This window comes from Rhinopithecus roxellana, chromosome 7, assembly GCF_007565055.1.
Source record: "Rhinopithecus roxellana isolate Shanxi Qingling chromosome 7, ASM756505v1, whole genome shotgun sequence".
Classification (NCBI taxonomy): domain Eukaryota; kingdom Metazoa; phylum Chordata; class Mammalia; order Primates; family Cercopithecidae; genus Rhinopithecus; species Rhinopithecus roxellana.
The window spans coordinates 93,058,833-93,072,551 of record NC_044555.1 but is presented as its reverse complement, the minus strand read 5'-3'; the positions used below and the strand labels follow the sequence as shown (position 1 = coordinate 93,072,551).

The 13,719-nt window shown below is 45.0% G+C and overlaps 1 protein-coding gene and 1 non-coding gene across 3 annotated transcripts in view; both read right to left on the bottom strand.

Moving 5' to 3' along the window:
• The window catches only part of SLC25A43 (solute carrier family 25 member 43), a 48,567-nt gene that overhangs the window by 19,414 nt on the left and 15,434 nt on the right, over positions 1-13,719 (bottom strand). The gene's annotated exons all lie outside the window — the stretch shown is intronic.
• On the bottom strand, positions 3,870-4,033 carry LOC115898934. The gene has a single exon (XR_004058582.1). It is a non-coding gene; the product is annotated as a U1 spliceosomal RNA (small nuclear RNA).

Sequence of the window (13,719 nt, the reverse complement as noted above, 5' to 3'; positions counted from 1 at the left end):
CAAGTTTATGTGGATCTTTGTATAGACCATCCTTGGGAAGATACAGGTAAGAAACTGCTAACAACAATATTGACTCACAGGAGAGCTGGGTGGCTAAGGACAAAGGTTAGAGAGGTTGACTTTTCAGCATATACTCGTTGCACCTTTTGGATTTTGTATCATGTGTATGTGTTACCCACTCAAAAGACAGAATACTTAATTTTAAAAGGGCATTAAAAAGGAAAGACCAGAGAAAGAAAAGGAAAAAAATTCATAGGGAAAGGAAAAGAGTCTTCGAGTTGGAGCACACAGGAAGGAGCTCAGAACCTTCTGCATGTTATCTGGAAACAACTTGTATCTTCTGTGGATGTGGAGGACATGACCTGATGACTAAGCTGCCCAATTCACAAACCATCTGAGGACATATATGTGGGGGAGGCAGTTGTGGCAGAAGGCTCCAGTCTTTTGGCAAATCTCTAATAATCAAACAAAAAAAAACCATGCCAATCATATTGGAGTAAATGAACCTTTCTATCCTGTGAACCACATGACCCATGTTTCTCTTGGCATAGCCGGGACCCAAATAGTTGTCCTTGTACATCTGAGAAGCACCTGGGCTCTGCAGCGGGGACATAGGTATGAGTGGTTGTAGGCAGCTGCCCACCAGCAAGGCAAGCCTACAAGCTCCCCTTGATCCCCTATAGCGTGAATGCCTCCCGATTCAGTGGCAGGCTAGAGGGCTGACTAGCTGCTCAGAAAGCCTGCGATCACGATGGGGGAAGCAAGCAAACCACAGTAGGTTAGTATTCAGCTTGGACAGAGAGAAGAGAAACAGCCAGTTCCTGTGTGGTGATTGGGGGTGGGGGTGGGGAAACCCAAAGTGCAGTTGGGCCCGACTGCAGAAAGCAATTGCCATGCAAGTGAGCAGAGCTGCTGAGGCCCAGGTCACAGACCTGGCATGTGCTGCCTGCTGTGCCAACTTTGAGAGTGTCACCTTGCCTGGGGGTGAGATAGGGTGGGGAGGGTGAAGGAAAAGATTTGGCAGTGACAGTTCTCAGAAGGCTGGGAACATACAGATGTGTGCAGTGCTTGCGCATGGAGCCTCTCTGTAAAGCCTGTTGTTACACTAACCAAACCAAAAAATTCTGTACTAACTCTCGATTCCTGTTGCTGCTCATCATTAGCTATACATATTGAGGGTCTATTGAGGTTCTGTGACCCCAGCTCATTTGTGTGTTTACAGTAATCATAGGAAGCATGGAAACGCATCTGGACTGGATTTTTTTTTTTTTTTTTTTTTTTTGAGATGGAGTTTCACTCTGTCGCCCAGGCTGGAGTACAGTGGCGCGATCTTGGCTCACTGTAACCTCTACCTCCGTGGTTCAAGTGATTATCATGCCACAGCCTACTGAGTAGCTGGGACTACAGGCACACGCCACCATGCCCAGCTAATTTTTAAATTTTTATTAGAGACGGGGTTTCGCCATGTTGGCCAGGCTGGTCTGGAACTCCTGGCCTCAAGTGATCCGCCCACCTCGGCCTCCCAAAGTGCTGGGATTACAGGCATGAGCCGCCGCGCCTGGCCTTGGACTGGCTTTTATGGTTCTAATCAGGCCTTCCATGCTGTGCACAGATTTTGAAGTGATGCTTCAAGAACAATAAACATGGCATCTTAGCATTATTGAGAGTACTTATTACGGACCTGGCTCTGCATTTGCACTAAACGAATTTAGTCTTTTCTGCAAGTAGATGAGGTAGGCACCATTCTTACCCTCAAAACAGATGAGGAAGATGAGGCTCAGAAGGGTTATGTGGGGTACACAAGTTCAAGCGGGAGTAAGGGGCAAGAATGGGATCCAAAGTCCACACTGTTACCCACTGAGCTAGTCTAACCATTACAGCCTCAAGAGGAACACAGCCATCATAGGCAAATAAGTGACAGCTCTGCAGAAAAAAGAAGGTGAAAATTGGTGCTTCCTGTGAATGCTCCCAGCCAGCTGCGGGTCCTCCCTGTTGACAGCAGACCTTTCCTGGGACCTTTCTCTCCCTTTCCCTTACCTCCCTCTTCACCTCCACTTTGAGGTGGGGAGTGAGGGTGGGAAGATCCTATCTTAGGTGCTGTTACTGTTTAGCTGGAGTTCAAAGAAGCCTGCTCTGCACAGGGTGGTCATTTTGACTCCCAGATCTTTATCTGTTCCGAGGAATAAGCCAGCTCAGGTCAGGTGAAGAGGACAGAGTGATTTTACACTCAGTGGAGTTAGGAAAGCTCTTCCCCATGCCTTCCTTGCCTTCCCTCCAGGGACTAGTCTTGTTTCTATGCTCTACAGCTGCCATCCCTAAAGTATTTCGGGCACGCTATATCTTCTGAAAAAAAAAAAAAAAAAAAAAAAAGGGTGGGAGGAGACTTTTCATTTCCTTTCACTTTAATAGTGATGCTCATACAGAGCCACCTTGCCTAGATATCTACCTATATTTGAAAAGCATCTTTTTTTTTCTGACTGCTAACACAATGCTACTCAGTTAGAAGAATTTGGTTCACAAAGGGGCCAGACCTAAAAGTAAGATGACAGCAGGGAGAGTTGAAAATACAACAAACTAAAGGTAAGGCTGCCCTCCTCTCCCACTACCCTGAAGGCTCAGAACCTAGCAGTGTTTGTACCTTTGGACAGGTAATTTGACTCTGTTAGGAAAATAGAACTCTGTTCCTACTGAGAGTAGATGCTATGCCAACCGGGAAATATTGAAGTAGGCAGAAAACCTGCACCTCCTCCCAGGGATAGTTACAACAATTTACTCTCCCATTCTGGGGCTTTGCTTCTGCTCCCTGCCCTGCCCCCTGTGGTAGGCGGGCTTTCTTCCCAGTCCCTCTGAGCAGTTGTCGTTCAAGGCTGGCCAAAGGCCTGTGGCTACTGAATGGTCTATGCCTGTGGCTCACTGCTCATTATGGCTTCTCAAGTCAAAACCACAAGTAGGGCTTTCCATTGCCAGACTGCCAGGGACTAAAGCAGGCCCCAGGACAGCCCAGTTTTCCAAAGATTTTTTTTCTCTCTCTAACTCGAGTTAACCATTCCCTGGCCAAAGCCAGGCTCATTATGCTCTGAGTGTTTGTGTCCTCCCAAAATTCATCTGCTGAAATCCTCACTCCCAGGGTGATGGTTTTAGGAGGCAGGGCCTTTGGGAGGTGATTAGGCCATGAAGGCAAAGCCCTCATTGAATGGGATTAGGGTCCTTTTAAAAGAGATGCAAGAAAGCTAGCTCCCCCTTCCACCATGTGAGGGCAAAGCAAGAAGGCTCCAGGAAGCTGGCCTTCGCCAGGTATCAAATCTGCCTTGACCTTGGACTTCTGTCTCCAGAACGGTGAGAAATACATTTTGGTTGTTTATAAGCCATCTAGTTTATGATATTTTGTTATTGCAGCCTGAACGGAATAAGACAAGACTCTGGCCTGTCAGTTTCTGAGCTTGCAAAGTATTGATTTTCTCAACTCCGGAGTCTTGCACTGAGGCTGTGGACTCCCAATATCAAGGTTTGCTTTCCTGCTCCCTCATCCTCTAGTCCAGCACCTGGGGCAAGGGAACTGAAGTCGAAATGATCCGATTACCTCGCCTACAGGATTAGGCTCCTGTACTCTTGGTGAATAAGGAAGGGCCTGAGGAAGGAGAGACATAGGTTCAAGTCCCAGCTCCGCCATTACTTACTAGCTATGTGATAGTTGGGTAAGTGACTTACACCTTGTGCCTTGTTTCCTCATCTATAAAACAGGAGTACTAAGAGTACTTATTTCATAGGGTCAATAAAGACAGTTAAATGGAATCAACGGCCTTGTACACATTAAATGACCAATAAGTGGTAGTTATTATTATATTATTTTAATTTCTTTTTTTTTCCCTCAGGGGAAAGCATGAACGCAGTCCTCCACTACCACAAATTATGCAGTCGAGTTTCCCACATTTGGGGAAATCGCAGGGGTCAGCACATCTGCAGTGCAATGGATAAGCCTCGCCCTGGGAAAACCACCTTCATGATCATGGTATCTCGCCTGCTAGGTAAGTATATATTATTATAATTTCTTAATCGCAGGGAAGGCTTTCTTGTCATCACTTCCCTTAACATAGTTTGTCCCCATCCTTATCCCTGACAAAAACCTCCCCAAGAAAGTACAGCATAGATTTACATGCATTCATTCAGATCTGGTCACATTTACAGAAAGCAATCAACTAACAAAATACAGTGGACCTTTGTTTTTCTTTCTTTTCTTTTGTTTTGTTTCTTTTTTTTTTGAGACGGAGTCTTGCTCTGTTGCCCAGGCTGGAGTTCAGTGGTGCAATCTCAGCTCACTGCAACCTCCACCTTCTGGGTTCAAGTTATTCTCCTGTCTCAGCCTCCTGAGTAGCTGGGATTACAGGCATGGGCCACCATGCTGGGATAATTTTGTATTTTTCGTAGAGATGGGGGGGTTTCACCATGTTGGCCAGGCTGGTCTCGAACTCTTGACCTCTGGTGATTGGCCTGCCTCAGCCTCCCAAAGTATTGGAATTACAGACAGGAGCCACCGTGCCTGGCCTACAGTTGACCTTTGAACAACATGGATTTGAGTTGTCCTGGTTCACTTATATGTGGATGTTTTTCAATAAATACAGTCGGCCCTCTGTTTCTGTGGGTTCTGCATCCACAACCAAATTTGGGATGTGGGACTTTTGTATAAGGAGGGACAACTTTTTGTGTCTACGGGTTTCACAGGGCCAACTTCAGGGCTGAGAAATGAGTGGATTTTGGTATCAGAAAGGGGTTCTGCAATCAATGGCCTGCAGATACCTAGGGACGACTGTATAAATTTGATGGTGCTATGATTTGTCAAGCACTTCCAGCCACCATACAAAGCACCAGGAGGCTGGAATGAAGAGGAAGTATAAATCAAGATGGTGTCAAGAATTTTTCCTTCTGTCCTTTTAGCATATTTGTCTATCCTGAAACGTTAACGGCTGTTTGCACTGAGATGCATAGAACCTGATTGCTAGGGTAGGAGATGGAAGACAATGCATTCTCAGAGTGAAGTGCATAGACAGTTTTAGACACGGGACATGCAGAGGTTTTCTTAGGGCAGCAAGTTGAGCAGGAGGCAGGCTTGGGTGTTCTTACTTTCATCTTGGGTAGGTACAACCACACGGACTTGGGACTCACCCAGCAGACAGTGAGATCTCCTAAGCTGTCCCTAAACTTCATTCATTTTAAAACAAGTATTAGGTGTCTGCTACATGAGGCTGTATGTTGTGAGGATATACAAATGTGTAAGACATACTTCCCACAGGCAAAGAGTTTGCAATCTAGAGGAAATAAGGGACACAAAAGATAATAACAAAAGGAAGCATGTAGCATGGGTCATAAGACAGCTCTAGCAAGAGTGAGCTATTCAGGAGTGGGAGACTACTGCTTGGGGAGATGGGAGAAGACTTCAGGAGGCGGCTTTTATAGTGATGGGACAGCAGGGCAATAGTGTTAAGATGGGAAGAGGTAGGGCATGGAGAGAAATGCCATGGAAAAGAAACTGGCTGGATCAGAGGGCATATATAGGCTAAAAGCATCATTTAAAAGGGGTTATTGGGCCAGGCACAGTGGCTCATGCCTGTAATCCCAGTACATTGGGAGGCTGAGGTGGGTGGATCACCTGAGGTCAGGAGTTCAAGACCAGCCTGGCCAACATGGTGAAACCCCATCTCTACTAAAAATACAAAATTAGCTGGGCGTGGTGGCGCATGTCTGTAGTCCCAGCTACTCGGGAGGCTGAGGCAGGAGAATCACTTGAAGCCAGGAGGCGGAGGTTGCAGTGAGCCAAGATTGCACCACTGCACTCCAGCCTGGGCAACAAAGCGAGACTCTGTTTAAAAAAAAAAAAAAAAAAAGGGTGGGGGGTGGTATTCACCCACAAAGCTCTTAGAACAAAATAACTATGCCCTTGGGGGTTGGGTGGGGGACAGTGAAAATACAGCATCTGTAGTTATTAACTGAGTAGACTGTTAGTTAACCCAGCTTCTCTTGCCCCAGAATCCCCTCCGAAGTGGGCTGAAGCATCTCCATTGTGGTTCTACAAAGGCAAAACATCTACCTTGATCCATCAAGATAGGACAGCTGTTTTGGGGGTTGGAAAAGCCAACTCATTTCTTAAACAACAGGTATGTGCTATAGTAGGTGAGAAAAGACAGCCATCACTGAGACAAGCCTCAGCTGAGCCTTTAAGAAAATTGGGACAGATGTTCCAAGACAGAGGTAACCTCATGAACAAAGGCCTGGTGACTGGAATGTGAAATGCACTTAGTCTTCAGGGCTTGGGAGAAGGGGCTAAGAAGATTAGTTTGATGAACTTGGAGGCTTGAATAGAGCAGAGGTCAAACAAATGTGTGTTTTGTTTAGCCCAGCCAGTACCTAACAATTTTCATTTGCCGGCAGTGAAAAACTGGGAGATTTTACATAAAAATCTGGATTTTAGACTCCTTTGAAAACTGGGCCTACATTTCTAAATGGCATCCGTCCTTTGGAGGAGAGGAACTGGCCACAGCCTCTACTGGCTCTCTTTATTCCTTTCTGCTATCCATATTTAGATGCAAATCACATTTTGTTAGCACAGTGAAGTTTAGCTCTTCAGAATGCTTTTGAAAGTCATGATGGCTCCGAATGCATTTGAAGGCTTTTTTTTTTTTTTGAGATGAAGTCTCGCTCTGTCACGGAGGCTGGAGTGCAGTGGCACAATCTCAACTCACTGCAACCTCCACCTCCTAGGTTCAACTGATCCTCCCACCTCAGCCTCCTGAGTAGCTGGGACTACAGGCACCTGCCACGATGCCCAGCTAATTTTGTGTGTGTGTGTTTTAGTAGAGATGGGGTTTCATTATGTTGGCTAGGCTGGTCTTGAACTCCTGACCTCAAGTGATCCACCCACTTTGGCTTCCCAAAGTGGTGGGATTACAGACGTGGACCACCAGGCCCAGCCTAAAGGCTTATTCTTTACAGGGTGAGTATATGTTATCTGGGATTCCCTACATTCTGTTTTTCATGTTACTTCCAAGTTTCTGCAGGCATTTGTTTTTGTAACTTCTTATATAAAGAGCCTCTGTGCAACGAGGATCGCAAAGTTGGTAAGGGAAACATGCCAAGCCAAGGGGCTCAGCCTTTTTTCTCTGGGGACAATCAAGAAGGACACAATAGGCTGAGTACAGTAGCTCATGCCTGCAATCCCACCACTCTGGGAAGTCAAAGCGGGAGGATGGCTTGAGCCCAGGAGTTTGAGACCAGCCTGGTCAACATAAGGAGACCAGGAGACCTGATCTCTACAAAACATTTAAAAAATTAGTCAGGCATAGGTGGTGCATGCCTGTGGTCCCAGCCACTTGGGAGGCTGAGGTGGAAGGATTGCTTAGGCCCGGGAGGTTGGGGCTGCAATGAGCTGTGATTGTGCCACTGCACTCCAGCCCGGGAGAGACAGCAAGACCCTGTCTCACAAAAAAAAAAAAAAAAAAAAAGAGGCTATAATACAGACAGATCTGAGAAAGACTCATCTGACAGAATCCCATATGGGCTGGGCTGGAGAGGACTGAAATGAGCACTGACTCTGGGGACAAGTTCCCTGGGCTTATATCCCAGCTCAATTACTGGATGGGTGAACTTGCAGGCTATAGAACATTTCGGTGCCTCAGTTTTCTCATTTGTAAAATGGACTTAATAACAGTGCCCACCTTGTAGGGCTGTTGTAAGGATTAAATGAGATAATGAACATAAAGCACTTAGCACAGTGCCTGGTACATATTAATATTCAATGCTTAAGGTCATTTTTAGAATTAATCCTGGAGACCAATGAGGAGATTACTGTCATAGCCTAGATATGAGCTGATAAGGTCCAAGATTAGGGCAAGAGGCAGTGACAGAAAGAAAGACCAGCATGGGAATGTTAGGAACGAAGAAGCAACTGGGCTCAAGGTTGACCGGGTGAGGGGAAGGGGAAGAGTCAAACACAAGTTGTGGATTTCCAGCCTGAGTCATTAGGGCAACGATGGAATTGAAATGGAAAACTCTGGGATGACAGTGTTAGGAAAAGAAGAAGTCAGCTTGATGCATATTAAGTTAGAGGTGACAGTGGGGATACAATAGCCAAATAGTGATGTCGAGCAGGCTGTGGGAAATGTGGGACCATGGCTCAGAAGGGAGGTCAGGGTTGAAGATGTAGATATGAAAATGAAAAACTACAAGAGGGGATGAGCGCCCTGAGAGGGAATGAATGAAGTGACTGTGTCCAATTCAGCAAAGGTAACCCGAGGTGTCGAGCATCTCTATTTGAGTAGGCTGGAGCCTCTGTTTATTCACTGACCATGTGTATTCTGCTCAGTCAGCTGTACCACTCGGATACCACCTTTGTCCTTCATCTTATGTGCTTTCAGTTCAAATGCTGACCTGGCCCAATCCTGCTTACCTTGTGAGCTGTGATGGGGTCAAAGTCCACTGGGGTATAAAGCAACAGGCTCATACTTGGTTTTATATTTGATGAAATGGAGACACCTAATATGGGCAATAGGGGAGGGTGTCGGGCAGAGTTGTGGGGGAACCAAGCATGTGTCTGGTGCCTCCCTCCTGATCCTTTCAGAAGGCCTGCCAGATTCCAAGGCTCCTACATTCTCAGCTGCTCCCTGGATTTTCAGGGCAGTATTCCCCAGCCTATCTCCCTCTCTTTTCCATATGCACCTGTGCAGAGAGCCATTTTCTCAGGACTCCCTGGTTCTTTTTCGGGGTGCACAGATTAATCAGATGAATTCATCTCTGTCAATATTTTACCCCTCTTACCTGTTCTCTGAATACACTAAGTTCTGCCATCTCTTCTGGCCCAGGCCCTGGGCTAGGTGTGGGAAATAGACGAAAAGGCCAGGCTATACCTGGAAGGGCTTGAGCTAAGATGCACTGAAGCCTGGAGAAGAGGATTTCAGGCAGGGTGGTTGGGGTTCGTGAAAGCACACCAAGTTGGGGGCACCTCATTCCATGTCTGCACAGGCCTGCCCCACCCCCCCTTCCCACCAGAAGTCATTCTATCAAGACATGCACATGCATATTTATTTACCTCTCCATTCTCTAGCATGCCAGCCAGGAGCAAAGGCAAGAAAAGGAAAAAGGGATAAAATGAGTGTAAGCATGATGAAGGAAGGGCTCAGCTGGTTAAACAAGACTTCTGATTACTGTCATTATGTTCAAAGGAGTTCCAACCTGATGTGCCATTAAATGGGCTGTGTGTGTCTAGAGAAAAGCATATTAAGAGAAAGAGACATCCAGACAAAGGGGCCAGTCAGTGCAGGGATTGAGAAAAATTCCCTGTGTAGCTCATTATCCAACAGACACCTGCCATTGATTTGCTTCATGACAGACAGTGCAGTGAGGAAAGCCAATGGAATGCAAATGTTGCCATTAAGTGTGCTCAGGTTAGAGCAGCCCAGTGGCCCTGCAAAGGTCCCTCGTTACTTATTCTGCTGGCAAACCCTGCCTGCTCCAGCGGGGACAGACTGTTTTTAAAGCCCTCTCTTTTCAGTAAATTTGGAGTGTGTGCTTTGTAGGACAAATAACAATAACAAAACCAACAAGTTTAGCATTAGCCTGTGGTTTCTAGGCCTCTTAGTCTGCAAACCGAAGATGGATTTCAAGCAGGGATTATGAAGTTTTTAACTTGACAGAGATCACTGAACTTCAGGCTCCAATCAGGTGGTGCTCAGCTACTCTCTATTTACTGCAGTGACATCTAATGGCCAGAAAAACCCAATGCCATGTTTGCATTTAAAAGCAGCGTGCAGTTCTGTCTTGGGGGTGATATATTTTTTTTAATATAGGGTGGACAAAGTATGTTTATTAACCCCTGCAAAATGGCATTTTCACTGAAACCCTAAAAGTTCACTTCCTATATCTTTGGATGACATTTATATTGTTATTCATAATTACATGCTGATCCTATTTTGTAAAAACGGTGCAATTACCTCTTCAGATTTTTTTTTTTTTTTTTTTTACAATCATCATGACTTTGCATCTATTTAAAAACTTCTTCTTATGCTCTATATATGCATTATCTGGAAGGCTCCCATACAAGGAAAAAGATGATCAGGATTTCCCCCAAATACCCACTTCTAGTGTATCTTACCCCAGTTTATAGTGGGTTGTTGTGCTAGGGGTATAGCATGCAGATGGTGTAGAAAGCAGTGTTGGCTGGATTCTCCCAGATGAGGTCACTGTTCTAGCTTCCAGGAAGAGAAAGCAAAACTAAGGTTTATGGGGAAGACTGGGACCCTTCCCCCCTCCCATTTAGATGTCATTGGACTTCATCTGAAACCGTTTTTCTTTCTTTCTTTTTTTTTTTTTGAGACAGAGTTTCACTCTGTCACCCAGGCTGGAGTGCGGTGGCGTGATCTCAGCTCACTGCAACCTCCGCCTCTGAGGTTTAAGCGATTCTTCTGTCTCAGCCTCCCAAGTAGCTGGGACTACAGGCATGTGCCAACACACCTGGGTAATTTTTTTTTTTTTTTTGTATTTTTAGTAGAGATGGGGTTTCGTTATGTTGGTCAGGCTGGTTTTGAACTCCTGACCTCAGGTGATCCACCTGCCTCGGCCTCCCAAAGTGGTGGGATTACAGATGTGAGCTACTGCGTTTGGCCTGAAACCCTTTTTCACTGACTAGCCCTACCCCTTGAGGCTCAACGCCCTGGTTTTGGACTGGCCCACTATGGGGAGGAAGCTAAGCTCGAGAAGCCTTGAACTATGCATGAAGTGGCAGAAAGTGCTGGAGAGATGCCACTGGCAGTGAGAAATTCTTAGGACCAGGATTTTAAAAAAAATGAATAAAACACTTAAAGTATATCATACTTCTTTCCCACCCTACTTCTCCCCAGATTTTTAAAGAGAAACTATTTTTTTGTTTGTTTGTTTGGAGAGAGCATAATTACCCTGTGAAGAAAACAACTTTTCTAAGGTTTGAACTAGATGAAATTGCTGTTTGAATGATGTCAACAAAGTTGAATATTGGTAATTTCATCTGGTTCAAGCTAAAGAAAGAAGACTGAAAGTAAAGGAGAGACATACTGTGTCTCTGAATAAAAGATGAAATATTTTACATAAATTACTCCAAGTGTATGGGTTTTACATAATTGCAATCATAATCACAAGGTAATTCTAAAGTTATCAGGAGAACAAATGCCTGAAAATAATCAAGGAAATGTTGAAAAGAAAAACAATGAGGAAGGCTATATTCCACTAGACATTAAAAGGTGTTTTTCGGCCAGGGGTGGGGGCTCATGCCTGTAATCCCAGCACTTTGGGAGGCCAAGGTGGGCAGATCACGAGGTCAGGAGTTTGAGACCAGCCTGGGTAACATGGTGAAACCTCATCTCTACTAAAAATACAAAAAATGAGCCAGGCACAGTGGTGGCACACGCCTGCAGTCCTAGCTACTTGGGAGGCTGAGGCAGGAGAATCGTTTTAACCCAGGAGGCGGAGGTTATAGTGAGCTGAGATCTCGCCACGGCACTCCAGCACAGGCAGCAGAGCAACACTCTATCTCAAAAACAACAACAACAAAAAACGGCATTTTTCTAAAGTTATGGTCATTAAGATAGACAGAGACCCTAGTATGTGGCAAAAGTCACAGCATAAAGTAGTGGAGAAAAGAATAATTATTTAAAAAATGGTGCTTAAACAATTGGTAAACTATTAAAAAAAAAAAAACTTAGATGACTGCTTCACATCATGCACCAGGAAAATTCTTTTTTTTTTTTTTTTTTTTTTTTTTTTTTTAGATAGAATCTTGCTCTGTCACCCAGGCTGGAGTGTGGTGGCACAAATATGGCTCACTGCAACCCCTACCTCCAGGGCTCAAGTGATCCTCCCTCCTCAGTCTCCCAAGTAGCTAGGACTACAGGTGTGCACCAGCTACAGGTGTGCCCAGTTAATTTTTGTATTTTTTTATGGAGACAGGTCTCGCTATGTTGGCCAGCTGGTCTCGAACTCCTAGCTTCAAGTGATTCTACCTATCTCAAACTCCCAAAGTGTTGTGATTACAGGCAGGAGCCACAGCACCTGTGCACCAGTAAATTTTTTTTTTTTTTTTGAGACTGAGTCTTGCTCTGTCGCCCAGGCTGGAATGCAGTGGGACGATCTCAGCTCACTGCAACCTCTGCCTCCTGAGTTCAAATGATTCTCCTGCCTCAGCCTCCTGAGTAGCTGGGACTACAGGCACACGTCACCACACCCGGCCACTTTTTGTATTTTTAGTAGAGACAGGGTTTCACCATGTTGGCCGGGCTGGTCTCGAACTCCTGACCTCAGGTGATTCACCCACCTCGGCCTCCCAAATTGCTGGGATTACAGGCACAAGCCACTGCACCCTGCCACACCAGGTAAATTCTAAATGTATTAAAATGTTAAGTATAAGGCTGGGCACAGTGGCTCACGCCTATAATCCCAGCACTTTGGGAGTTTGAGATGAGTAGGATTGCTTGAGTCCAGGAGTTTGATACCAGCCTGGGCAACATGGCAAGACTCTGTCTCTACAAAAAGTAGAAAAATTAGCTGAGTATGATGGCCAGGCATGGCGGCTCACGCCTGTAATCCCAGCACTTTGGGAGACTGAGGTGAGTGGATCACGAGGTCAAGAGGTCGAGACCACCCTGGCCAACATGGTGAAACCCCGTCTCTGCTAAAAATACAAAATAAATAAATAAAATAAAATAAATTAGCTGGGCATGGTGGCGCGTGCCTGTAGTCCCAGCTACTCAGGAGGCTCAGGCAAGAGAATTGCTTGAACCAGGGAGGCGGAGGTTGCAGTGAGCCGAGATGGCGCAACTACACCTTAGCCTGGCAACAGAGCCTGACTCTGTCTCAAAAAAAAAAAAAAATTGACTGGGTATGGTGGTGCATGCCTGTAGTCCCAGCTACTCGGGAGGCTGAGGTGGGAGAATCACCTGAGCCTAGGAAGTCGAGGCTGCAGTGAGCCGAGATCGCACCACTGCACTCCAGCCTGGGCAGTAGTGAGATCCTGTCTCAAAAAAAAAAAAAAAAGAAGCCAAGTGTAAAAAAAGTATTTAAAGAACATATAAGTGAACAGTCATAGGATTATGGGATAGAATAGGCCTTTTAAGCAAAAAAGCAAAATCAGAAATAAAAAATAATACTAATAGATATAATTAGATAAATTTCTAAAAATATGTACAATATAACATCACCACTCCAGCCTGGCCAACATGGTGAAACCGTCTGTATCAAAAATACAAAAATTAGCCAGGCATGGTGGCGGGTGCCTATAATCCCAGCTACTTGGGAGGTTGAGGCAGGAGAATCACTTGAACTGCTACTGCACTCCAGCCTGGGCGACATAGCGAGACCCTGTCTAAACAAAACAAAACAAAACAAAACAACAAAACCCACCACCACCACCACCACATAAATGGCATTAGAAGCCAAATGTCAAACTGAGAAAAATACATGAAATGTATGACAAAGGGTTAATATCTTTAATATATAAAGACTTCTTACCAATGAATAGAAAAAGTTGAATATTCTAGAAAAATAGGGCAAGGACTACATAAATACAAAATTTACAAAGAAATACAAAGGGCCAATGCAACCCTGCTTATAATCAATCAAGTTAAAATTAAAATGATGAGATACTACTTTTCAGCTATTAGGTTCACAATTATTTAAAAAGTGACAATATTGATATTTAATATCAAT